Source organism: Hyperolius riggenbachi, chromosome 3 (genome assembly GCF_040937935.1).
Source record: "Hyperolius riggenbachi isolate aHypRig1 chromosome 3, aHypRig1.pri, whole genome shotgun sequence".
NCBI classification, from domain to species: Eukaryota; Metazoa; Chordata; class Amphibia; order Anura; family Hyperoliidae; genus Hyperolius; species Hyperolius riggenbachi.
This window is the reverse complement of record NC_090648.1, coordinates 62,964,572-62,990,475: the sequence shown is the minus strand read 5'-3', so window position 1 is coordinate 62,990,475 and position 25,904 is coordinate 62,964,572. Positions and strand designations below refer to the sequence as shown.

General features: G+C 47.9%; 1 long non-coding RNA gene across 1 annotated transcript in view; it reads left to right on the top strand.

The window, feature by feature from the left end:
• The first annotated feature begins 19,792 nt into the window (after positions 1-19,792).
• The window catches only part of LOC137562657 (uncharacterized), an 81,310-nt gene continuing 75,198 nt past the window's right edge, over positions 19,793-25,904 (top strand). Inside the window, exon 1 of the long non-coding RNA XR_011030158.1 lies at positions 19,793-19,896. This is a non-coding gene — a long non-coding RNA (uncharacterized lncRNA). The remainder of the gene's footprint in view (positions 19,897-25,904) is intronic.

Sequence of the window (25,904 nt, the reverse complement as noted above, 5' to 3'; positions counted from 1 at the left end):
TGAGAGGTTCAAATAATCTTTTTCAGTCGTGTTAGGTAGCCATGTGTACCCCACCACGTCCCAGATAAGAAGTATTTGGTAGCCAAATGGCATGGTACCATCTCCAACCTACAACCCTGGCCTCCTGTGATTCTGTGCCACTCATGTAACCTGCAGTTATGAGAGCTCAGTCCATGCCCGTGAGCGGCTGCTATGGGAGATGTGTAGAGGAGGAAGCGCTGGCTGGACAAGTGTGTCATATTCCGCTGCTGACTCTACATTCTGGGGCCATGCACAGCCACTCCAGGAGCGATCCCAGCTGCTATGTTTAGTAATACTTTGGCAGGTGAAATCTGGGGGTTATCTTTCAGGCTGTTTGGAAATACTTTGGCAGGTGGAATCTGTGGGCTGTCTTTCAGGCTGTTTGGTAATACTTTGGCAGGTGGAATCTGTGGGCTGTCCTTCAGGTCGTTTGGAAATACTTTGGCAGGTGGAGTCTGTGGGCTGTTCTTCAGGCTGTTTGGAAATGCTTTGGAAGGTGGAACCCGTGGGCTGCTTTGGAAGGTGGAATCTGTGAACTGTCCTTCAGGCTGCTTGGAAATCCTTTAGCTGGTGGAACCTGTGGGCTGCTTTATATAGTGGAATCTATTGGCTGCTGTTTGGAAGGTGGAATCTGTGGGATGTCCTTCAGGGTATTTGGGAATGCTTAGGACTGTGAAATCTGTGGGCTGTCCTTCAGGCTGTTTAGGAATGCTTTGGAAGGTGGAACCTGTGGGCTGCTCTGGAAGGTGGAATCTGTGGGCTGTCCTTCAGGGTGTTTGGGAATGCTTTGGAAGGTGGAACCTGTGGGCTGCTCTGGAAGGTGGAATCTGTGGGCTGTCCTTCAGGCTGTTTAGGAATGCTTTGGAAGGTGGAACCTGTGGGCTGCTCTGGAAGGTGGAATCTGTGGGCTGTCCTTCAGGGTGTTTGGGAATGCTTTCGACTGTGGAATCTGTGGGCTGTCCCTCAGGCTGTTTGGGAATGCTTTGGAAGGTGGAATATGTGGGCTGTCCCTCAGGCTGTTTGGGAATGCTTTGGAAGGTGAAATATGTGTGCTGTCCCTCAGGCTGTTTGGGAATGCTTTGGAAGGTGGAATCTGTGGGCTGTCCCTCAGGCTGTTTGGGAATGCTTTGGAAGGTGGAATCTGTGGGCTGTCCCTCAGGCTGTTTGGGAATGCTTTGGCAGGTGGAATCTGTGGGCTTTCCTTCAGGCTGTTTGGGAATGCTTTGGTAGGTGGAATATGTGGGCTGTCCCTCAGGCTGTTTGGGAATGCATTGGAAGGTGGAATATGTGGGCTGTCCCTTAGGCTGTTTGGGAATGCTTTGGAAGGTGGAATATGTGGGCTGTCCCTCAGGCTGTTTGGGAATGCTTTGGAAGGTGGAATCTGTGGGCTATCCTTCAGGCTGTTTGGGAATGCTTTGGCAGGTGGAATATGTGGGCTGTCCCTCAGGCTGTTTGGGAATGCTTTGGAAGGTGGAATATGTGGGCTGTCCCTCAGGCTGTTTGGGAATGCTTTGGAAGGTGGAATATGTGGGCTGTCCCTCAGGCTGTTTGGGAATGCTTTGGAAGGTGGAATATGTGGGCTGTCCCTCAGGCTGTTTGGGAATGCTTTGGAAGGTGGAATTTGTGGGCTGTCCCTCAGGCTGTTTGGGAATGCTTTGGAAAGTGGAATCTGTGGGCTGTCCTTCAGGCTGTTTGGGAATGCTTTGGAAGGTGGAATCTGTGGGCAATTTTGGATGGTGGAATCTATTGGCTGCTGTTTGGAAGGTGGAATCTGTGGGCTGTTCATCAGGCTGTTTATAAAGCTGAAATGTGTGGCTTATCTGTTATACTCACCAGGCCAAGGACTCTCAGCTTGCCCAGGCAGGGGTTTCCAGACGCACGCGCGGAGGAACGCTGGGCCTAGTAGTTCCTCTCAGATCCAAGATGGCGCACGGCGCGGGCGCTGCGCGCGCATACACGAAGTAGCGCGCGCGCACACGCCGCTGCGCACGGCGCATGCGCGGGAGCGCGCGTGCACGGAGCATTGTGCACTGCGCACGCGCAGGCGTTGATTTTGGCGCCAGAGTTCTAATGGCCACTAGTATTTAAGCAGCTCTGCCCTTCTCTGCAGTGCTGCTAGTTCTGGCAGTTTGGCTAGTGTTTCCTGTATATTACCTACCTTGATTATCTGATTCCCTGTTGTGACCCGGCTTGTGACCTCGACTCCGCTTGATATCTGCCCGCCCTGACCTCTGGCTTGTGATTCCGATACCCTGGATTGCCGCCTGCCCTGACCTCAGCTTGTGACCCCGACCATCCTTGATTTCTGCCTGCCCCGACCTCTGGACCTGCCTTGTGGACTACGCCTGCAATCATCAGCCCTACACCCATCAGTATTCACCTGTTCTCTGAATCACTGTGGAGCTATTCTCAGCGCAACCTGGTGGGCACTAGGCAGCGAAGCGCGGCATCCCCATTAGGGGGGTGTTCCGGCATTCCCTTTAGGGGAGTGTTGGTGAAGACCCGTGGTCACTTAGACTCTGCGCTGGGGTGGTTCTATCTCAGTGGTAAGGTCAACAGTTCCTGGACTCTAACAGTAACTAGCAGCCACTATGAATACTGGTGTAGGGTCAACCCAGATGGATCTCTTGTGCGAGATGGTGTCTCAATTAAGACTTTCAGTGGCAGAAGTTCAGAAAGAGAACTCCGAGATCCGGGAGTTCCTCCGAAGCCAGCCAGTGACTCCTGCGGCTGTCCCTCCTGCGGCAGTGGCACAAGCTCCAGCTGCTAACCTGGCACCTGTTCCTGGGGAAGGCGCCCTGAGTGTGATACCGGAGCCTAAATTACCCTTACCTGATCGGTTTTCAGGGGACCGATCTAAGTTCCGCTTGTTCCGGAGTGCTTGTCAGCTTCACTTTAAAATGCTGCCACGAACCTTTTCCCGTGAAGAGACTAAGGTCGGAGCTATCATCTCGCTCTTACAGGGTGAACCTCAGGCCTGGGCCCTTCGGCTGATCGAACGGGAGGATCCCGTGGTTGATAATGTCGCCTCCTTCTTTGAGGCCATGGCCGAGTTGTACGATGACCCCGGAAGAGGGGCATCTGCAGAGACCGCCCTTCAAGCTTTACGCCAAGGAAAGAGGCCAGTGGAAGAATATGTGACGGATTTTCGCCGCTGGTCAGGTGACACTTCCTGGAATGAGCCGGCACTCAAGTTCCAGTTCCGACAAGGGTTATCTGAGGTCTTAAAGGATGAGTTAGCCCGAGTGGGAGTACCGGAGACCCTGAAAGACCTGATCCAACTGTCTGTCCAAATTGATCGACGACTGAGAGAAAGACGGGTGGAGAGATCCGGACCTACCCGTCCCTTGTGGTTTCCCTCCATGGCTGAGACTGCCCATTCTCCAACTGTTCCGACTCCTGCTACTGCTGCTGATGACCCCGAGCCCATGCAACTAGGACTGGCTCGTCCTGCCATCTCTCAAGAGGAGAGACAACGCCGAAGGTCTGCCAACTTGTGTCTCTACTGTGGAGCATCAGGTCACTTCCGTCTGAACTGCCCGGTCAGGCCTACCGGTAAGCCTGATCCATCTCCTTGCAAAGACAGGATTGTCCAACTCCTAGCGGCCTCTCATGTCCCTCTCACTCTCTCGTTTCAGGGCCCCAGAGGAGAGATCGTTAAAGTCAACGCTATTATTGACTCTGGAGCCTGCTCCTGCTTCCTAGACATCAACCTGGCTATTCAACTTCAGATTCCAACCCGGTGTAAACGGGTACCACTCACCATTCAGTTAGCCGACGGTTCTTCCACTAACTCTGGCCCCATCACAACAGAGACTCTTCCCCTCAAGATCATTATCCAAGAGGAGCATCAGGAATACCTCTGCTTTGATTTGCTGCCATCTCCTCTCTTCCCAATTATCCTGGGCATGCCCTGGCTGAAGATGCACAATCCTTCTATCGACTGGAGAACGGGGAGAGTGTCCTTCCATTCAGACTATTGCCTTCGCAGTTGCTTCCCCCGGGCGGGTATTCTCTTCTGCCTGAATTCTGAGAAGAAAGACTCTGTTCCCTCGGCCTACCATGACTTCTTGGATGTGTTTGACAAGTCTGGAGCAGATGTTTTACCCCCGCATCGCATCTACGACTGTCCTGTTGATCTCCAGCCTGGAGCTGCTATCCCTTTTGGAAGGACTTATCAATTATCTGAGCCCGAATCCCAAGTATTAAAGGACTATATTGATGAGAACCTGAAGAAGGGGTTCATCCGTCCCTCCACTTCACCAGCCGGGGCCGGAATCTTCTTTGTGGAGAAGAAGGACGGCTCCCTCCGTCCATGCATTGATTACAGAGAGCTGAATAGAATCACGATCAAGAATCGGTATCCTTTGCCACTCATGTCGGACTTATTTCAAAGACTCCGTACTGCCCGGATATTCTCCAAATTGGACCTTCGTGGAGCCTACAATTTAATCCGCATAAGAGAGGGAGACGAGTGGAAGACGGCTTTCCGTTCCAGGTTCGGACACTTCGAGTACTTAGTTATGCCTTTCGGGTTATGCAATGCCCCAGCCACATTCCAACACTTCGTGAATGACATCTTCCGAGATTTCATCGATGACTTCATGGTTGTGTATCTAGATGACATTCTGGTATTTTCTTCATCTCTGGAGGAGCACCGCATTCATGTTAAGAAGATACTGTCGCGACTCAGAACTCATGGACTTTATGCAAAACCCGAGAAGTGTGAGTTCGAGAAGGGGTCTATCCAGTTCCTGGGTCTGAGGATTTCTCCAGAGGGGTTAGAGATGGACCCACAGAAAGTCTCATCCATTCTGGACTGGCCAGTTCCTTCTGATAGAAGAGCCGTGCAAAGGTTTATCGGATTTGCGAATTTCTATAGAAGATTCATCCGGAATTTCTCCCGAGTTGTGGCCCCCATCACGCGGCTGACCAGTACCCGACAAGCCTTTCACTGGACTTCCGAAGCTCAGCAAGCCTTTGAAAAACTGAAGATTTGCTTCACCTCAGCACCCGTTTTGAGACACGCAGAACCCTCTAGACCCTTTATCTTGGAGGTTGATGCCTCGGAAATAGCTGTTGGAGCTATCCTGTCGCAACGGTTTGATTCAAAAGATATTCTTCATCCCATTGCCTTCTTCTCCCGGAAGCTTAACAGTGCTGAGAAGAACTATGACGTGGCAGATCGGGAACTTCTTGCTATCAAGGCGGCCTTGGAGGAATGGCGCTACTTGCTAGAAGGAGCAGAGCATCCTATCCTCATCTTCACAGATCATAAGAACCTCGAGTATCTCCGTTCTGCAAAACGATTAAAACCTCGACAGGCCAGGTGGTCCCTGTTCTTCTCAAGATTCAACTTTCACTTAACCTACCGTCCAGGCTCTAAAAACACCAAACCGGATGCTCTATCACGCATGTTCCATTCAGAGGCCAGCCCTAACTCCGTTCCAGAGAAGATACTTTCCTCACAACATTTTCTACTCCTCCAATCAAGTCTACGTACCTCCCTCCAGCAAGAATCCGCTCTCCTCGAAAACCCTCCTGACCTCCTTCTCAAAGATGGACTTTACTATCACCAGGACAAGATCTTTGTTCCCTACAGGTCACGACTTCTGGTCCTGCAGGCCTGCCACGATGATAGACTCGCAGGCCATTTTGGAGTTTCCAAGACTCTCGACCTACTTCTAAGAACCTTTTGGTGGCCTGAAATTTCTAAGGATTGTAAACACTTCGTGAAGACCTGTGAGACTTGTGAGCGATCCAAAAGTTCCCGCACCAAGCCATGGGGGTTGTTACACCCACTACCAGTTCCAGAACGGCCCTGGGAAGACATTGCCATGGACTTCGTTGTCGAACTACCCCCTTCTAAGGGGTTCACAACTATCCTGGTGGTCGTTGATCGCTTCTCCAAAATGGCGCACTTTCTCCCTCTCCCAGGGTTACCTACAGCGGCGGAGACGGCTGAGATTTTCTTAAAAGAAATAGTCAGGTTGCACGGCTTACCCAAGAACATTGTCTCAGATCGGGGAGTCCAGTTCACCTCTAAGTTCTGGCAGGAGCTGTGCAAGAAACTTAAAATTCATTCTTCATTATCCTCAGGTTATCACCCGCAAACGAATGGTCAGACAGAACGAACCAACCAAACTCTTGAACAATACCTCCGATGTTTCACCTCTGCTTCACAGGATGACTGGTCCTCACTACTGGCTACTGCAGAATTTGCTTTTAATAACACGGTCCATACCTCCACTAACCAATCCCCATTCTTTATGAACTATGGATTCCATCCCTCATTTCTACTGGATATCAAGTCTGAGTCCAAGTTACCTGGAGTCCAGGAAAGAATATCTTTCATCACTGAAAACTTTATTAAAATACAAGAAGCTCTGAAAGCATCCCGAGAAAAGAGTAAAAGATTTGCTGATAGACGCAGAAAGGAGGGGCCAAGTCTTTTACCAGGGGACCAGGTCTGGCTCTCCACAACTAACCTGAAGTTGCGTTGCCCTTCAAAGAAGCTTGGGCCAAAGTTTATTGGGCCTTTTCTTGTTCTGGAACAGATTAATCCAGTGGCCTTCAGACTATCCTTACCAAGATCCTTACGGGTCCATCCAGTGTTCCACATCTCCTGCTTGAAGAAGGTTGAGGTTAGTGACTTTCCGGGACGCACTGCTTGTCCTCCAGCTCCCATCCTGGTTGAGGGAGTGGAGGAATTTGAGGTCGAACAGATCCTTGATAGCAGAAGGGTTAGAAATTCCATCCAGTATTTGGTTAAGTGGAAGGGGTTTGGGATGGAGGAGAACTCTTGGGAACCGGGCCAGAATGTTCATGCTCCCAGATTGATAAAACAGTTTCATCAAAGATTCCCACAGAAACCTAGACCTGGGGGCACCCGGAGGTTGCCCGTAGGGGGGGGGCAATGTTATACTCACCAGGCCAAGGACTCTCAGCTTGCCCAGGCAGGGGTTTCCAGACGCACGCGCGGAGGAACGCTGGGCCTAGTAGTTCCTCTCAGATCCAAGATGGCGCACGGCGCGGGCGCTGCGCGCGCATACACGAAGTAGCGCGCGCGCACACGCCGCTGCGCACGGCGCATGCGCGGGAGCGCGCGTGCACGGAGCATTGTGCACTGCGCACGCGCAGGCGTTGATTTTGGCGCCAGAGTTCTAATGGCCACTAGTATTTAAGCAGCTCTGCCCTTCTCTGCAGTGCTGCTAGTTCTGGCAGTTTGGCTAGTGTTTCCTGTATATTACCTACCTTGATTATCTGATTCCCTGTTGTGACCCGGCTTGTGACCTCGACTCCGCTTGATATCTGCCCGCCCTGACCTCTGGCTTGTGATTCCGATACCCTGGATTGCCGCCTGCCCTGACCTCAGCTTGTGACCCCGACCATCCTTGATTTCTGCCTGCCCCGACCTCTGGACCTGCCTTGTGGACTACGCCTGCAATCATCAGCCCTACACCCATCAGTATTCACCTGTTCTCTGAATCACTGTGGAGCTATTCTCAGCGCAACCTGGTGGGCACTAGGCAGCGAAGCGCGGCATCCCCATTAGGGGGGTGTTCCGGCATTCCCTTTAGGGGAGTGTTGGTGAAGACCCGTGGTCACTTAGACTCTGCGCTGGGGTGGTTCTATCTCAGTGGTAAGGTCAACAGTTCCTGGACTCTAACATTATCATTCAAACAGTTTTGGAATGCGATTATTTAGAAACTGTTCAGGCTGTTTTGGAATGCTTTGAAAGCCACGAGTTAGGGGCTGGTGTGTTTCTTTGGAATGTCAGAGACATTAGAGGGGTTGGGGGATATGGGTGGGGGTTAGAGAATGGGATTAAATGACAGAACAGTTCGTGATTAGCTACCTGAATAATGCTGTTCAACATAAGTGTCAGGGCCATAGACTCTCCGAACCCCTTCCAAACCTATTTATAACCTCTACTCCCAGTTCAAAACAGCTGGAAGGACAGCTATGAAAACATTTCCACAAGAGTCTCAAGAAAAAATGCCAAGATCTCAGGCTGGTTTAGCTTTTAGGGCACGCAGCGCTCATACCAGTGCTTCAAAGTGTACCAAAGCTGTGAATATAGTAAGGTTCAATACTTACCCGGGGCTTCCTCCAGCCCCATAAGCACATTCGAGTCCCTCGCCGTCCTCCCGCGGTCTGCTGTTCGGCCGCAATCAGCCCCGGTAACAGGCTCAGTCGCGTCAGTCGGTGCCTTCTGTGCATGCGCAGACCTCCCGTGCATGCACAGAAGACCCCCAACTGACGCGACTGAGCCTGTTACTGGGGCTGATTGTGGCTAAATGGCAGACCGCAGGAGGACGGCGAGGGACTCAGCGCTGCTTATGGGGCTGGAGGAAGCCCCGGATAAGTATCGAATCTTACTTTATTCACAGCTCTGTTGAAATAATTAAATTTATCAATAAACTGAAAAAAATAGCAAAACTGTACAAATAAGGCACCAGCTTATAATACAATATGTACATACAGTACAATATATACCTAATACACCTCCCACGCGTGTTATATCTTAAAACAGGGAATGGCACACGGGGCGACATCACAATTGGGGCAGTAGAATCGTGATTCTTTTCTGACTTTTCCCCCCTTCTCGTCAGTCTTGCTGCAGCATACAGCACATGTCCTGGTTGGGGCATTTTTTTGAGGAGTGGGTGGAATATACTCCATGAAGTGACGGCCAGTGAGGTGCTCTGGGTTGGAGGACCGGCGCCCCACTCTGGCATCTGTTGCGGTCTGATATTTCAGGCAGATGCACTCACACATCTTCCAGATAAAGTCTGCGTGAGTTACTGGCCTGTCACTGCGCTGCTTGTATGTAGAGGATGTACACATTCCACAAGCTTCGCTCCAGGAGATGGAGGACAATCTTTTTGTAGTACTTTTTCTGTTTTCGTACTGCAGGGTAATTGCCTAGTCTGCTCTGTCCACACCACCCATCGCGAAATTATAGTCCACCACGACCTGAGGCTTTTGAATGTCTTTTCCTCCTTTCGTGCTGGCGGTGACAGTTGAGGTGTTGTGGACTGTGCTGAGGAGACAGACATCTTTTTTGTCACGCCAGCGGAGAGACAGCATTTTCCCCTTTTGTCAAGCGGCAGTTCCCCAGTCCCCAGTTTTTAGCTTCTGTTTGGCAAACGCTGATGGCATTTCCCACCTGTTAGGCCTAACGGTGCCGTAGGCATCAGTCCTATTATGTATGAGGAATAGAGATGGCCCGAACCGTTTGGCGGGCGAATCTCTGGGCCCTGTACTACTTCCGGGTCGCTATGACCCAGAGTAGTACGCCTGCGCTGGCCTGGCGGTGCACGTCCTATATCGCGCTCCTGTTGCCGGGCACTCTCTGCGCATGAGCGTGACATCACTCATGTCGTCACGCACATGCGCAGAAAATGCCCGTCAACAGGATCTAGGACGCGCACTGCCAGGCCAGCGCAGGCGTACTACTCCGGGTCATAGCGACCAATAGAAGTTGTACAAGGCCCAGAGATGCGGAGATGTTCGCCGGCGAACGGTTCGGGAACCGTTCGCAATATCTCTAATGAGGAACTCAAAAAGTTCAGGGGACCTGTAAAAATTATCAGTGGTGGCACAATAGCCTTTGTTCAGTAAAGGCTCAACCAGAGACAGCACAGAGGATGTCGCCACTCCGTAGTTGTTGAACCTGGGGTTGAACTTGGTGCCTTTGCCGGTATACAGTATTGTATTCCAAATGTAAACGGTTGACGATTCGGATAGCATGTACGATTTTATGCCATAGCAGGCCCACTTAGATGCTATGTACTGGACCCAACTCAGCCTCCCCTTATAAGCCATCAGACTCTAGTCAACAACTTATGTCCCACATAAGTGGTCCGGAAGTTGTCAAAGACGAGCTGATACACCTCCCAAATTTTTTAAAGTTTCGGCGCAGGGTGGGTGGACTCCTCAAAGGTGTCATTGTTGCTGAAGTGAAAAAACTTCATAATCAAACTAAACTGATATTTGGACATCACAGTTCCAAAAAAAGGGGTAGCAATTATTTTGTTCTTAAACCAATACCATTTCTGCAGGGGCTTCCCCACCACCCCCTGCAGAATAATTTGCCCGAAAAAGAGCCAAATGTCCTGTTTGGTGACTTGCTCCCATGTCCTGCTCCTTGAAAAGTACCCCTGAGGAGCAGCCAGTTGTTGGGTGGCAATACGGTTCGTCTCCTCCACTATAATGCCAATGACCACATCAGATAAAAAGAGCTGCAGGTAAGCTAAGGGGTTGTGCTCACAATCTACCTTCAGGCCAGGCTCTCCAGTAAAAGGGAAACATGGGGGCACTGGCTGAGCCGGAGTAAGGTCTATGGGGCACCAAATGCGGACATCACTGACCTCGGTGGTGATGGAGTCACTGTCGCTACCTGGGTCAGATGACAGATGAGCAGGTGTGTCGCTGTCACTCGAGTCCGCCAGTGACGGCAGATTGCTGTCCTCAAACTCCATCAGCGCTTCCGATGTGAGACGCCTTCTGGAGGCTGACACCATAGCAGATGATAGGCAGGCAGAGGTTGGTGCAGGTGGTAAGCAGAGAGTAGTCAAAATTCAGGCAAAAATCGGCAACAGTAAATCAATCAAAGTCCAGGCAAAAATCGGTGCAGGCAGAAGGCAGAGAGAATAGTCAAAATCCAGGCAAAAATCGGTAACAGGCAGAAAAGTCAGCAGATCACACTCACACAAGAAACTTAGATCAGATGCAGTCAGTAACCAAATGGCAACATTGCATTGGATACAAATCCCCTTGTATCTAATACAATGCAATTTTGGGCCAATCAGATTTTTTTTTTTTTAATCCCCTCACCCCCCCATAACTGATTGGCCACCGGGAATAGCAGATGTAATGGGGATCCTGGCTGCCGTCAGGGAGAAGCCTAGGTCCTGCTTGGGACCCAGGAAATAGACATAAGCGGCGGTTTCAGGCAGCCCGAGCTGTACTCGGGTTTACTGCTCTGAGCTCCTGCCACTCAGCCCAAGCTCAGCTCGGGAATACCGCCAGGGGGGTTAAAGCAGAGAGGGAGTTCTAATGCTGGGAATACATGATGAATTTTTTTGGCAGATTTACTTTCTGATAATTTTTCCGATCGACTTACATTCACTTCTTTGAGAAAATCAATCAGAAAAATGATGGAATCAGTTAGGACCTGTCGGAAATTATCTATGAGCCATCAATCCAGCATAAGTTCAGGTCCGCTTTAATGATACAAACTTTTTGTCCAATCTTACCAAATCTATGTAGTAGAAAGGTAAAAACTGAGTGAATATATTCTGCTTGGATATTTAGGTAGTCTCTTATATTACATAGAAATGGTAAGATTGGGCAAAAAAAAAGATTGTATCATTAGAGGGCACCCCTCTGCCTGAAATCAGGTGTTTTTCTAAGGCCTCGTTCACATTAGGTAACGCGTATGACCTGTGCGTTCGGCATGCAAGCACACCCGATCGCACACTATCCACGTTGCCATGCGTTGTGCTGCTGATCCCATTTATTACAGTGAATAGGATCAGCGATGCGCTTTGGCAAAAATTCATGCAGCAGTGCGATAATAGCGCATCGCACTGCTGCACAATGCGCATAGTCTGAACGTCAGAAGTGCTCTCTATGCACTTCTGATGTTCTTGCTGATCGCACACCATACGCGCTGCCGAAATGCGCACAGCAGCGCGTATAGTGTGAACGAGGCCTTAGGCAGGGGTCACACTTGTCGGCTTTCGTGCCCGTTTTCTGCACAGAAAATCTGTTTTCAACTGAGAACTCATGTTAATCAATGAGCTAGGTCACATGTAGATTTCGCTCGCAGAAAAAAAACTGACATCTTGCGCAATTTGTCAGTTTTCTCTATAAATTACATTAGCTGTTATAAGGTAGAGGTCACATTTGTCTTTCAGTTTTCTGAAAAGTGTAGAAACTGAAAGACAAGTGTGACCCCTGCCTTAGTGTTTAGGGCTGCTCAAATCTGGATCCGGGAGTCACCCGGATAGTTGCTATCCGGATATCTCCCATTAAACCTGTAAGGGGGGTTCAAGCTTACCTGTCTGACGTCTTCTTCGTCTGACCATGGCGCCTCCCACGATGCGCTCCACACGCGTTACGTGACTACAAACACTTCCTCCTTCAACCCAGAAGGAGGATGTGTTTGTAGTCACGTGACCGCCGCGTGGAACACATCGTGGAAGGCGCCATGGACGAACGAAGAAGACGTCAGACAGGTAAGCTTGACCCCCCCCCCCCCCCCCTCTCGCACAGGTTTACTGGGAGATATCCGGATAGCAACTATCCAGGTGTCTCCCGAATCTGGATTTGAGCAGCCCTATTAGTGTTCAATCAATGTTGAGTACAACTTCTGCTGGTACTACATTTTGAAATGGTGTTAACTCCTAAACACATTGAGCACCAGAACAATGACTTTATATTGCAGTTTCCAAAACTATGAATTGCATCAAGTTGTATTGAATTGCCCTTAGCTTTGAGTCATACTGTAAAGCCATGGCCTTATGTGACCACTCAAATATTTGTATTTTTCTTTTTCTAAACTATAACAAAGAACAGATTACAGGCGTGTGCATGCATGCATTTGGCAAACTGCTAGACTGAATGTATAATCTGTCCAATTTAATTATTATGATTCCCTGTGTAGTGGTTGGCAGAAACGTGAAATATTTCCTGAACTCGAAAATAGTTTACACAGGGACAGAGGCGTGGGCGGCTGCAGCCGGAACCAAATCTTTCCGCCTCGGCTGTTTCCTTCCTCCTCACACCCACACACCATTTCGGAGGCAGGGGACTCCCAGCACAGAGGGTGGGGGGATGGTTTCTTCTGTAGTTGTGGGGGAGGAGAGATACTCTGATGGTGGATCATGTGAAACTTGGATACTGTAAAACCAGCACCCACAGTCACAAGGGAAGTGTGTCACCCAATACTCAGTTTGCTCATCATTAGCCAGAACCACTAGGATTTTAAATGTGTCAGACACAGAATACTGGAGGCAGAATGACTTTTTACCCATTCCTTTGAGCATGAATCACTATTTTGAAAAAAAAAAAAAGGCACTATATCATTTCATTATTCATTTAAAGGGAAGGTTCAAGCAAAATAAAAAAATGAGTTTCACTTACCTGGGGCTTCTACCAGCCCCATGCAGCCACGCTGTGCCCTCGTAGTCACTAACTGCTGCTCCAGTCCCCCGCTGGCAGCTTGCCGACCTCGGAGGTCGGCGGGACGCATTGCGTACATTTTTACGCATTCCAGCTAGTGCAGGAACATTAACCACATAACGACCGCCCCCAGCCGATGGGCGGCGGCAAAGTCTGGGCCCAAACGACCGCAATACGCCCATCGGCGGGGGCGGCTGCGGGAGTGGCTATGCGGCGATCGCGTCATTCGTGACGCGATCAGCCGCCGGGGACTGGCTCCGCCCCCCGTTCGCCGTAACCCGCCGGCCGTTCGGAAGCGCCGGCGGGTTACTGGCATCCGGATCGCCGCTGCAACAGTGTATAATAGGCTTTGTAATGTATACAAAGCCTATTATACTGGCTGCCTCCTGCCCTGGTGGTCCCAGTGTCCGAGGGACCACCAGGGCAGGCTGCAGCCACCCTAGTCTGCACCCAAGCACACTGATTTCCCCCCCCCCTGCCCCCTGATCGCCCACAGCACCCCTCAGACCCCCCCCTGCCCACCCCCCAGACCACTGTTTGCACCCAGTCACCCTCCTAATCACCCATCAATCACTCCCTGTCACTATCTGTCAACGCTATTTTTTTTTTAAGTCCCTAATCTGCCCCCTACTCCCTCCTGATCACCCCCCCACCCCTCAGATTCTCCCCAGACCCCCCCCAGACCCCCCCCCCCGTGTACTGTATGCATCTATCCCCCCTGATCACCTGTCAATCACCTGTCAATCACCTGTCAATCACCTGTCAATCACCCGTCAATCACCCCCTGTCACTGCCACCCATCAATCAGCCCCTGATCTGCCCCTTGCGGGCAATCTGATCACCCCCCCACACCAATAGATCGCCCGCAGATCCGACATCAGATCACCTCCCAAATCCATTGTTTACATCTATTCTCTCCTCTAAACACCCACTAATTACCCATCAATCACCCCCTATCACCACCTGTCACTGTTACCCATCAGATTAGACCCTAATCTGCCCCTTGCGGGCACCCAATCACCTGCCCACACGCTCAGATTGCCCTCAGACCCCCCCCTTATCAATTCGCCCGTGCAATATTTACATCTGTTCTCCCCTGTAATAACCCACTGATTACCTGTCAATCACCCATCAATCACCCCCTGTCACTGCCACCCATCAATCACCCCCTGTCACTGCCACCCATCAATCAGCCCCTAACCTGCCCCTTGCGGGCAATCTGATCACCCACCCACACCAATAGATCGCCCGCAGATCCGACATCAGATCACCTCCCAAATCCATTGTTTACATCTATTCTCTCCTCTAAACACCCACTAATTACCCATCAATCACCCCCTATCACCACCTGTCACTGTTACCCATCAGATTAGACCCTAATCTGCCCCTTGCGGGCACCCAATCACCTGCCCACACGCTCAGATTGCCCTCAGACCCCCCCCTTATCAATTCGCCCGTGCAATATTTACATCTGTTCTCCCCTGTAATAACCCACTGATTACCTGTCAATCACCCATCAATCACCCCCTGTCACTGCCACCCATCAATCACCCCCTGTCACTGCCACCCATCAATCAGCCCCTAACCTGCCCCTTGCGGGCAATCTGATCACCCACCCACACCAATAGATCGCCCGCAGATCCGACATCAGATCACCTCCCAAATCCATTGTTTACATCTATTCTCTCCTCTAAACACCCACTAATTACCCATCAATCACCCCCTATCACCACCTGTCACTGTTACCCATCAGATTAGACCCTAATCTGCCCCTTGCGGGCACCCAATCACCCGCCCACACCTCAGAACGCCCTCAGACCCCAGCCCTGATCACCTCGCCAGTGCATTGCTTGCATCTATTTCCCCCCTCTAATCACACCTTGAGACACCCATCAATCACCTCCTGTCACCCCCTAGCACACCTACCCATCAGATCAGGCCCTAATTTGCCCCGTGTGGGCTCCTGATCACTCGGCCAAACCCTCAGATCCCCCTCAGACCCCCTTCCGATCACCTCCCCAGTGCATTGATTGCATCTATTTTCCCCTCTAACCGCCCCCTGAGACACCCATCAATCACCTCCTGTCACCCCCCTAGCACTCCTATCCATCAGATCAGGCCCAATACATCCTGTCATCTAAGAGGCCACCCTGCTTATGACCGATTCCACAAAATTTGCCCCCTCATAGACCACCTGTCATCAAAATTTGCAGATGCTTATACCCCTGAACAGTCATTTTGAGAAATTTGGTTTCCAGACTACTCACAGTTTTGGGCCCGTAAAATGCCAGGGCAGTATAGGAACCCCACAAGTGACCCCATTTTAGAAAGAAGACACCCCAAGGTATTCTGTTAGGTGTATGATGAGTTCATAGAATATTTTATTTTTTGTCAAAAGTTAGCGGAAATTGGATTGTTATTGTTTTTTTCACAAAGTGTCATTTTTCACTAACTTGTGAGAAAAAATAAAATCTTCTATGAACTCACCATACCCCTAACGGAATACCTTGGGGTGTCTTCTTTCTAAAATGGGGTCACTTGTGGGGTTCCTATACTGCCCTGGCATTTTAGGGGCCCTAAACCGTGAGGAGTAGTCTAGAAAACAAATGCCTCAAAATGACCTGTGAATAGGACGTTGGGCCCCTTAGCGCACCTAGGCTGCAAAAAAGTGTCACACATGTGGTATCGCCATACTCAGGAGAAGTAGTATAATGTGTTTTGTGGTGTATTTTTACACATACCCATGCTGGGTGGGAGAAATCTCTCTGTAAATGGACAATTGTGTGTAAAAAAAATCAAAAATGTGTCATTTACAGAGATATTTCTCCCACCCAGCATGGTTATATGTAAAAATACACCACAAAACACATTATACTACTTCTTCTGAGTACGGCGATACCACATGTGTGACACTTTTTTGCAGCCTAACTGTGCTAAGGGGCCCAAAGTCCAATGAGTACCTTTAGGATTTCACAGGTCATTTTGAGACATTTGGGTTCAAGACTACTCCTCACGGTTTAGGGCCCCTAAAATGCCAGGGCAGTATAGGAACCCCACAAGTGACCCCATTTTAGAAAGAAGACACCCCAAGGTATTCTTTTAGGTGTATGATGAGTTCATAGAAGATTTTATTTTTTGTCACAAGTTAGCGGAAATTGATATGTATTGTTTTTTTTTTCACAAAGTGTCATTTTCCGCTAACTTGTGACAAAAAAAAAATCTTCTATGAACTCACCATACTCCTAACAGAATACCTTGGGGTGTCTTCTTTCTAAAATGGGGTCACTTGTGGGGTTCCTATACTGCCCTGGCATTTTAGGGGCCCTAAACCGTGAGGAGTAGTCTAGAATCCAAATGCCTCAAAATGACCTGTGAATAGGACGTTAGGCCCCTTAGCGCACCTAGGTTGCAAAAAAGTGTCACACATGTGGTATCGCCGTACTCAGAAGAAGTAGTATAATGTGTTTTGGGGTGTATTTTTATACATACCCATGCTGGGTGGGAGAAATCTCTCTGTAAATGGACAATTGTGTGTAAAAAAAATCAAATAATTGTCATTTACAGAGATATTTCTCCCACCCAGCATGGGTATGTGTAAAAATACACCCCAAAACACATTATACTACTTCTCCTGAGTACGGCGGTACCACATGTGTGGCACTTTTTTGCACCCTAAGTGCGCTAAGGGGCCCAAAGTCCAATGAGTACCTTTAGGATTTCACAGGTCATTTTGCCACATTTGGTTTCAAGACTACTCCTCACGGTTTAGGGCCCCTAAAATGCCAGGGCAGTATAGGAACCCCACAAATGACTCCATTTTAGAAAGAAGACACCCCAAGGTATTCCGTTAGGAGAATGGCGAGTTCATAGAAGATTTTATTTTTTGTCACAAGTTAGCGGAAAATGACACTTTGTGAAAAAAAACAATTACAATCAATTTCCGCTAACTTGTGACAAAAAAAAAAAATCTTCTATGAACTCACCATACATCTAACGGAATACCTTGGGGTGTCTTCTTTCTAAAATGGGGTAATTTGTGGGGTTCCTATACTGTCCTGGCATTTTAGGGGCCCTAAACCGTGAGGAGTAGTCTTGAAACGAAATTTCTCAAAATGACCTGTGAAATCCTAAAGGTACTCATTGGACTTTGGGCCCCTTAGCGCAGTTAGGGTGCAAAAAAGTGCCACACATGTGGTATCGCCGTACTCAGGAGAAGTAGTATAATGTGTTTTGGGGTGTATTTTTCCACATACCCATGCTGAGTGGGAGAAATATCTCTATAAATAGACAATTGTGTGTAAAAAAAATAAAAAAATTGTCATTTACGGAGATATTTCTCCCACCCAGCATGTGTATGTGTAAAAATACACCCCAAAACACATTATACTACTTTTCCTGAGTACGGCAATACCACATGTGTGGCACTTTTTTGCGGCCTAACTGCGCTAAGGGGCCCAAAGTCCAATGAGCATCTTTAGGCTTTACAGGGGTGCTTACAATTAGGCACCCCCCAAATGCCAGGACAGTAAACACACCCCACAAATGACCCCATTCTGGAAAGTAGACACTTCAAGGTATTCAGAGAGGAGCATAGTGAGTCCGTGGCAGATTTCATTTTTTTTTGTCGCAAGTTAGAAGAAATGGAAACTTTTTTTTTTTTTTTTTTTTGTCACAAACTGTCATTTTCCGCTAACTTGTGACAAAAAATAAAATCTTCTATGAACTCACCATGCCTCTCACTGAATACTTTGGGATGTCTTCTTTCCAAAATGGGGTCATTTGGGGGGTATTTGTACTATCCTGGAATTTTAGCCCCTCATGAAACATGACAGGTGCGCAGAAAAGTCAGAGATGCTTGAAAATGGGAAAATTCACTTTTGGCACCATAGTTTGTAAACGCTATAACTTTTACCCAATCCAATAAATATACACTGAATGTTTTTTTTTTTATCAAAGACATGTAGCAGAATAACTTTCGCGCTCAAATGTATAGGAAATTTTACTTTATTTGAAAAATGTCAGCACAGAAAGTTAAAAAAGTCATTTTTTTGACAAAATTCATGTCTTTTTTGATGAATATAATAAAAAGTAAAACTCGCAGCAGCAATCAAATAGCATCAAAAGAAAGCTGTATTAGTGACAAGAAAAGGAGGTAAAATTCATTTAGGTGGTAGGTTTTATGACCGAGCAATAAACCGTGAAAGCTGCAGTGGTCTGAATGGAGAAAAAGGCTCTGGTCCTTAAGGGGCGAAAAGACTGTGGTCCCGAAGTGGTTAACACATACATTTTTACGCGTTACTGGCTCAATGCGTAAAAATTTACGCATTAAACCAGTAACGCGTAAAAATGTATGTGTTGATGTTCCTGCACTAGCGGGAATGCGTAAAAATGTACGCAATGCGTCCCGCCGACCTCCGAGGTCGGCAAGATGCCAGCGGGGGACTGGAGCAGCAGTGAGTGACTACGAGGGCACAGGATGGCTGCATGGGGCTGGTAGAAGCCCCAGGTAAGTGAAACTCATTTTTTTATTTTGCTTGAACCTTCCCTTTAAGGAAGGTGAACATTGTTCTTAGAAAATGATTATTAGATAATTCTGTGAACAAAACTCTTTGAGCGCACATTAATTAGTGAACTCAAGGTGAGAATATTGGGCTCTATTATTATTATTGATTTATAAAGCGCCAACATATTCCGTGGCACTGTACAAAGTAAGAAACGAACATGGGGTACATAATTATACAGACAATTGTGTACACCAATATGCAAGATACATAATTAGTGACAAAATACAAAAATGATACAAAATACAGAATTAGTAATGAGTGATAAAAGTAACGTGAATAGAGCCCACTGAGGCTGAAATTTTATTTCCTTTTAAACAGTGCACATTGCAATAAATCTGGCAGCCTCCGTGTCTCTCACCTCTGGTTCCTTAAGGCTGCTTTCACAGTGAGACGTTACAGGCGCACGTTAGTCTATTAAGGTAAGTATCTATCGTCTTCACTTTTTAAAGTCACAGGTACACTTTAAATATCTTGATTTTTTTTCTATTTGTTCTTTTACAGAAAATAATTGATACTCCGTTTAATTTTTAGAGTTTGATTTTTGTTTGATCTCTTACTGTAGAAGTCCAGCCACAACCCCACCTGCTCCTGAGTCCATCGCTTGCCTGCATAGTCAGTGGGGTCCTGTATGTGAGGAGTGCTCAGCGCGTACGATAGAGAACGGCGCCGGAGACTTGGGAGCAGGATACAGCCGGTATATGGCTGATCCTGCTGCTGCACAAGTCCCGGCCGTGTTAATTACTATTCCCCCTCCAGGCCGACATGGATAGTGGGGGAATGAAATAATTCGGCTTCCAGCAATCGCTGGAATCCGAATTATTGTTTTAAAAGCAACTTCAGGTCCGTCTTCTGACGGCGCTGAAGTTATTCTCTGTGCCTGCGATAGCCGTAGTTCCTATTACGGCCTATGGTGGCGCCGGCTGCGCCCAAGTCTCCTGCGCTGCTGCGCCCAAGTCTCCTGCGCTGCTGCGCCCAAGTCTCCAGCGCTGGATTTACCGTGTTCGTGCTCAGCACGTCAGGAGGCACCGCAAGCTGTACAACAGACAAGGCACGGGCACACACACATCCAGACACAGAAGGGTACCCCCAGTGTGGGAGGATCATACCAAGTAAATGGGTACGACATTATTTTAATGTCAAATCACTAAATGTATGTACTTATGGTGAGGCAGCTGATTGCCGCCCCAATAAAAGGGAGTAAAAAAAAAGGGTAATACGGCCACTGGCAATAGCCGGTGCACGAATTGTGTCCCCCCCGAATTGCTACAACTCGACGGGGGAATAGTAATCAGCGTGGGCCTAGAGTTTGTGCAAGGAGCAGGGTGAGCTGTTTTTTGGCTTCACCCTGCAACAATAATGAATGGACTCACTTAATAGTCCCTATTGAGTTGCACCACTCTTGGGTCCATCAAATGCCAATTGGTAATTGACTTTGATTATACTGTAAAATAATTTCTTGTTTAAAAGGCTTGACTTCCGGTTCCGGCGCCTGCATGGACGGACGGTGGTGAACAGGCGCTCCCGGCCAGCCGTCCAAAACTCCACATAGCAGCCGCAAATAAACCCGGCGAAATCGCCGAACAGACTCCGGCAGATACTCCTAAGCCAGGGAGGGAACGAATGGACCGCTACCTCACTCGGGCAGCACGCAGGGAGCAAGACACACCGAAGCTCCCCAGATCCAAGATGGCGGCGGGGAAATCTCGCTCGGCCTCTCAGCGGCAAGAGGAACCCTCACCAACCCGCACCTGGGAGACGGATAGCGTGGAGGAGGAAAGTTTCAGAGGTATGAGGGGCGCAGACCTCACAGCTCTGGCCAAAGAAGTTGCTAAGCAGATCGCACCAGACCTGCAATCCATAGTGGAGGGCGCAGTAAGGAAATCTATGGGGCTTATCAATAAACAACTACAGGAACACAGCAGCAGACTAAAAGAGGCTGAGAAACGCTTACAGCGGGCAGAAGCAGACCTGGAAGACACAAACAGGCAGCTAGATGAAACACGCAGAAACGACGCAGCACTCTATGACCGGCTGGAGGATCTGGAGAACAGATCCCGCCGCAACAACCTACGTATAGTGGGGCTAGCGGAAACAGTCCAGATGGCAGAAATTGACGCTTTCTGCGAATTAACCTTGCCTGAGATGCTGGGGATACAAGGCCCATGTAAGGCGGAAAGAGCGCACCGAGTAGGCCCTGCACGGAAAGAAGGGGACAAAAGGCCACCACGCATGGTTATGGTACGCTATTTAGACTATAAAGATAAACAGAAGCTGATAATGGCGTTTAAGGCCCGCAAAGAAGCACTCATGCACGAAGAAAGGAGAATAATGGTGTTCAATGATTACTCGCTGGCGGTTACGAAAAGACGACAAGCCTTCAACCACGTGTGCTCAGAGCTGGTGACTAGAAACATCCGATTTGCCCTGTTATATCCGGCAACGCTGCGCATCACTTGCAAAGATGGGGAGATTTTTATCTATAAACGCCCTGAAGACGCCGAGAGATTTCTTCAAAGACCAGGCATTGATGGCAGCCCTCAGCACCGGAAAAGCGCCCCAACTAGTCCACGAGATTCGGGCACCTGAGGTGAGGCACCCTGACCGCGAGTGATTATTCTGGAATGGAACTCCTCCATGTTGGAAGGATCCCTGTTATATATGCTCTCCTGGTTTCATATTTACTCTCTTGGTTTTATATTTTCTGCCTATGGTTGAAAGGCTGCTATGGTTTACTTTTCGTTAACTGTTAACAATGCGGATGTGCATAGGCCACATGGAGGCCTTACCTTACAGAAGGATGAAGGTGGAATGTGACCCATGTAGGGAAGAAGCGAAGTCTGAGTGGGTAAGAGCCTGGACCATGGGGCTAATCTGGTCCATCCTGGGACTCCTGGGAGAGGTGACCGTGCCCAATAACTGGTTCGGACATGGGGTAGGGGGGGGGAAGGGGGGAGGGACCACTCTCTGATTGGGAACTAGCTAGGCTGCATGTATGTAATATATTGTTTTTCTCTGCACTTGATATGATCTATACTCTGAAACAGCTTCCATATGTCGATAAAGAGCCCAGACATCTGCCACTAAACCACGTGAGAGGAGTAACATGACTTTCAAAATAGTAACATGGAACGTAAAGGGTTTACGTTCCCCAAATAAACGTTCACGGGTTCTACGCCATCTAAAAAAATTGAAGGCGGATGTTGCCATGCTACAAGAAACACACCTAAGGGCGGAGGAATTTAAATTCCTACAGAAAAGCTGGGTGGCTTATTGCTTCGGCTCACCAGCGGTAGAAAGAAAAGCAGGAGTTATTACATTGATTAATAAGTCACTACGGGCGAAAGCAGATCTACTCCAATGTGATGAGGCTGGCAGATGGCTGGGCGTTCATTTACACCTAGCAGGGGAATCGTTAGTATTGTATAATGCATACGGTCCGAACACAGACAACAACAAATTCCTGGAGGGCCTACAGTGGCAGTTATCTAAACACTCCACACAATCACTGATAGTAGGAGGGGATTGTAATGATGTCATGCAACTAAGTGAGGACCGATCGGGAGGTTCAGGGAAAACACTCCGACAGGATAAAGCTAAAAATACCAATCTAGCTTCCTTTTGCACCACTCTACAGCTGACAGACACCTGGCGTTTCTTGCACCCTTATGACCGAGAATATTCATTTTATTCGGCGGTGCACGGGTCCTTCTCGCGACTGGATTATATCTTTGTGAACGATTCGGTTACTACTCGGGTAATGACGGCAGAAATAGCAGATATAGTTATATCAGATCACGCACCGGTGTCTGTGGAGCTGAATGAGAGGATTCAAAGAGGAACCGACATAATTTGGAGGTTGTCGTCCCATCTCTATGGGGACGAGGACTTTCATACTCTTTTAAAAGGGTGGTGGCTTGAATACAGAGGGGACAATGCGGAACATAACAGGGACTCCCATCTCCTTTGGGACACATCCAAAGCGGTCCTGCGGTGGAGAATCATGGCATATACTGCCACCAAAAAAAAACAAATAAATCAACGCTATATGGAGGCGATAGCAAAGGTACGGCAGGCATACAGAAATTATAGAAACAATCCAGCTGAAGATGCCAAAGTGCACTGGCAAAAAACGAAGGCTGAATCTGACCATTGGTTTAAAGAAAGGGAATCTCTCCTTACGCCTTATAGGGATTTGAAATACTATAAACATGGGAGCAAAGCAGGCCGCCTACTGGCTCTAATGGCTAAAGGACAATTTACACCTACCACTATACATTCTCTTAAAACTGTAGACGGAAAAATAATACATCAACCCAATGACGTCAATGAAACCTTTGCCCGTTACTATAGGGACTTATATGCTGCTCCACCAGGGGAAGATAGCTCAGGGATGGACTCTCTATTAGGAAGAATTCAACTTCCTAAACTGACTCAAGAAGAATTAGACGAACTAAATTCACCTATTTCAGAGAGAGAAATCCAGCAGACTATCCGGGCCCTGGCCAATCATAAGGCCCCGGGCCCGGATGGTTTGCCAGGAGAATATTATAAAATTTTACAAACAGAAGTGGCCCCAGTACTAGCGGCAGTATTTAATAGAACACTGAAAGGAGAAAAACTACTAAATACAGGAAACGAGGCATATATTAAACTGCTGTTAAAGCAAGGGAAAAATCCACAAGAACCTGGTTCATATAGGCCGGTGTCTTTGATAAATCAGGATATTAAGATAATGACCAAAATAATGGCTGATAGGCTAGCTCACTTAATGCCCAAGCTAATAGATAAAGAGCAGGTGGGTTTCATAAAAGGGAGAGCAGCAGTAACTAATATAAGAAAAGTCCTGACAGCACTGGAACATACAAAAGCCTACCCACGAACCGGCAAATCCAATGCCATAAAACCCTTCGATGCCGAAAAAGCGTTTGACGCTGTAAATTGGACGTGGACTGCCAAAGTACTGATGAAAATGGGTTTTCAGGGGGCCTTCCTTAACATGTTTTCTCTGTTATATAGGGAGCCAAGGGCTCGTATATATACTGCAGGTTTCCTTTCCCAATCGGTGAAATTACAACGAGGGACGAGACAGGGATGTCCCCTGTCCCCCCTGTTATTCAATATCTCTCTAGAGCCATTAGCAAGGCTAATGCATAAAGAGATCGGAGGTATACAAGTGGGTCAGATGAAACTAGTACAAACCTTGTTTGCAGACGATCTTTTACTGTTCACAGCAGACCCAAGCACAGACTTACCCAGAGCGCTAGACATTATACAGGAAGTGGGGCAACACTCAGGGTTTAAAATTAATACCAATAAAAGTGAGATCCTACCCCTATCTAAATTTGCCGATTTAAAGGAATTCGAAGGGCTAGGACTTAAAATCGCAAAGGATAAAATTAGATATCTGGGTATTGACATAGGGAGAGACCCGAGCTCATTGTATATACATAATATTTCACCGTTGGTCAGATCAGTCATCGCACAATTACAGAGCTGGAATAATATTCCTTTAGGTATAGCGGGAAGAGCTGCACTACTGAAAATGATCAGCTTTGGCAGGCTTCTTTACCCAATGCAAATACTGCCACTACTGTGGAAACATACAGACATAATAGCTTTAAACAAAGCATTTGGCAAATTTATCTGGAATAACAGACGCGCTCGTATCAAGATCGACAGATTACAACTCCCGAAGGAGATGGGGGGCCTAGGCCTACCAAACATAAGGAGATATAACCTGGCATGCGTCTTTAGACATGTCAGGGATTGGATAAGGGGCACAGAAGAATTCTCTAACACCACCATGGAGAGACATATAGCCGAGCCACTGGACCTAATAGGTATCCTACATACTAATTGGGCGGCTTTACCTTTACGCTTGAAACATAGTTGCATTTATAGAGATACCCTTATAGCCTGGAGGGAGGTGAGAAAGATGTTCGGCCTGCCGTGGAAAGTATCTAAATATATCCCCTTTGAGGGAAACCCTGGCTTTCAGCCGGGCTTGTTACAACCAAATTATATCAGATGGAGGACGGATAAGGGCATCACTAAATTGGGAAACCTGCTAGACCTAAGAAAGCATAAATGGCTAACATTCACAGAAGTGACTCGGCTGTATGACATTCCTAAATCAGACTTCTTAGCCTTCGGGCAGGTCAAATCTTTTGTGGGGGCTCAACTGAGGGAAATTTCCACTATTGCATGCATACACCCTTTTGACACGTTTCTGAGACCAGAGGGAGAAAGGAAATCGTTGTCAGACATACAAAAAGAATTAGCCACTTTAGGGGCACAAAACTTAGCCATCAGAAACATGTCAAAATGGAATAAATTTCTTACAGTCCAAAATTTAGAACAGAGAATACTAGATGGCAATAATTGCATCAGACAGGCAATTGTAAGCGAGAAATGGAGAGAATCGCACCTATTAATGATTTTCCATGCTAAATACGCATTTAACATTAGGTACCAAACCCCCAAACCAGGTTATATAGACCACTGTCCGAAATGCAACTTACACCAAGCGGACATGTTCCACTGTGTTTGGAACTGTCCAGTCATCCAAAAATATTGGGACAAGGTGCTAGAATACGCCAACAGAATAGGTAAAATTACATTACCAAAAGACCCCATGGTTTTATTATTCAATTCTATGGCAAAAGAGAATGATGCAGCCGGACTCTCCACACTAGTGCATGTAATACTCATAGCAGCAAGAAAAGTAATATACAATAGATGGATTTATCCTACCAGTCCAACCATTTGGGACCTGCAAGAGGAACTAAATCATTTAATGGCACTGGAAAGGTTGGATGCTACCCTCCACAAAGAAAAAGGCACCAGGAAATTTTTCAAGAAATGGAAACCCTTCATGCTGGATTCTCTATCAGACACGGAACTATGCAATATAATAACCCCCTTTAAATATACCACATGGTACTTAAAGGCGCACATATCCGGTACTTTGGGCCGCCTGGACTTTGGTGTATGACTCATGGATAGGCATATGAAACTAATAACTGCAAAATGGGACGGAGTTGAACAAGTTATTCAGTTTCAAATAGAATGATCAGAGAGTGGTTGGGGGGGGAGAGGGCGGGATAAAGGTTTTGGGAGAGGGAA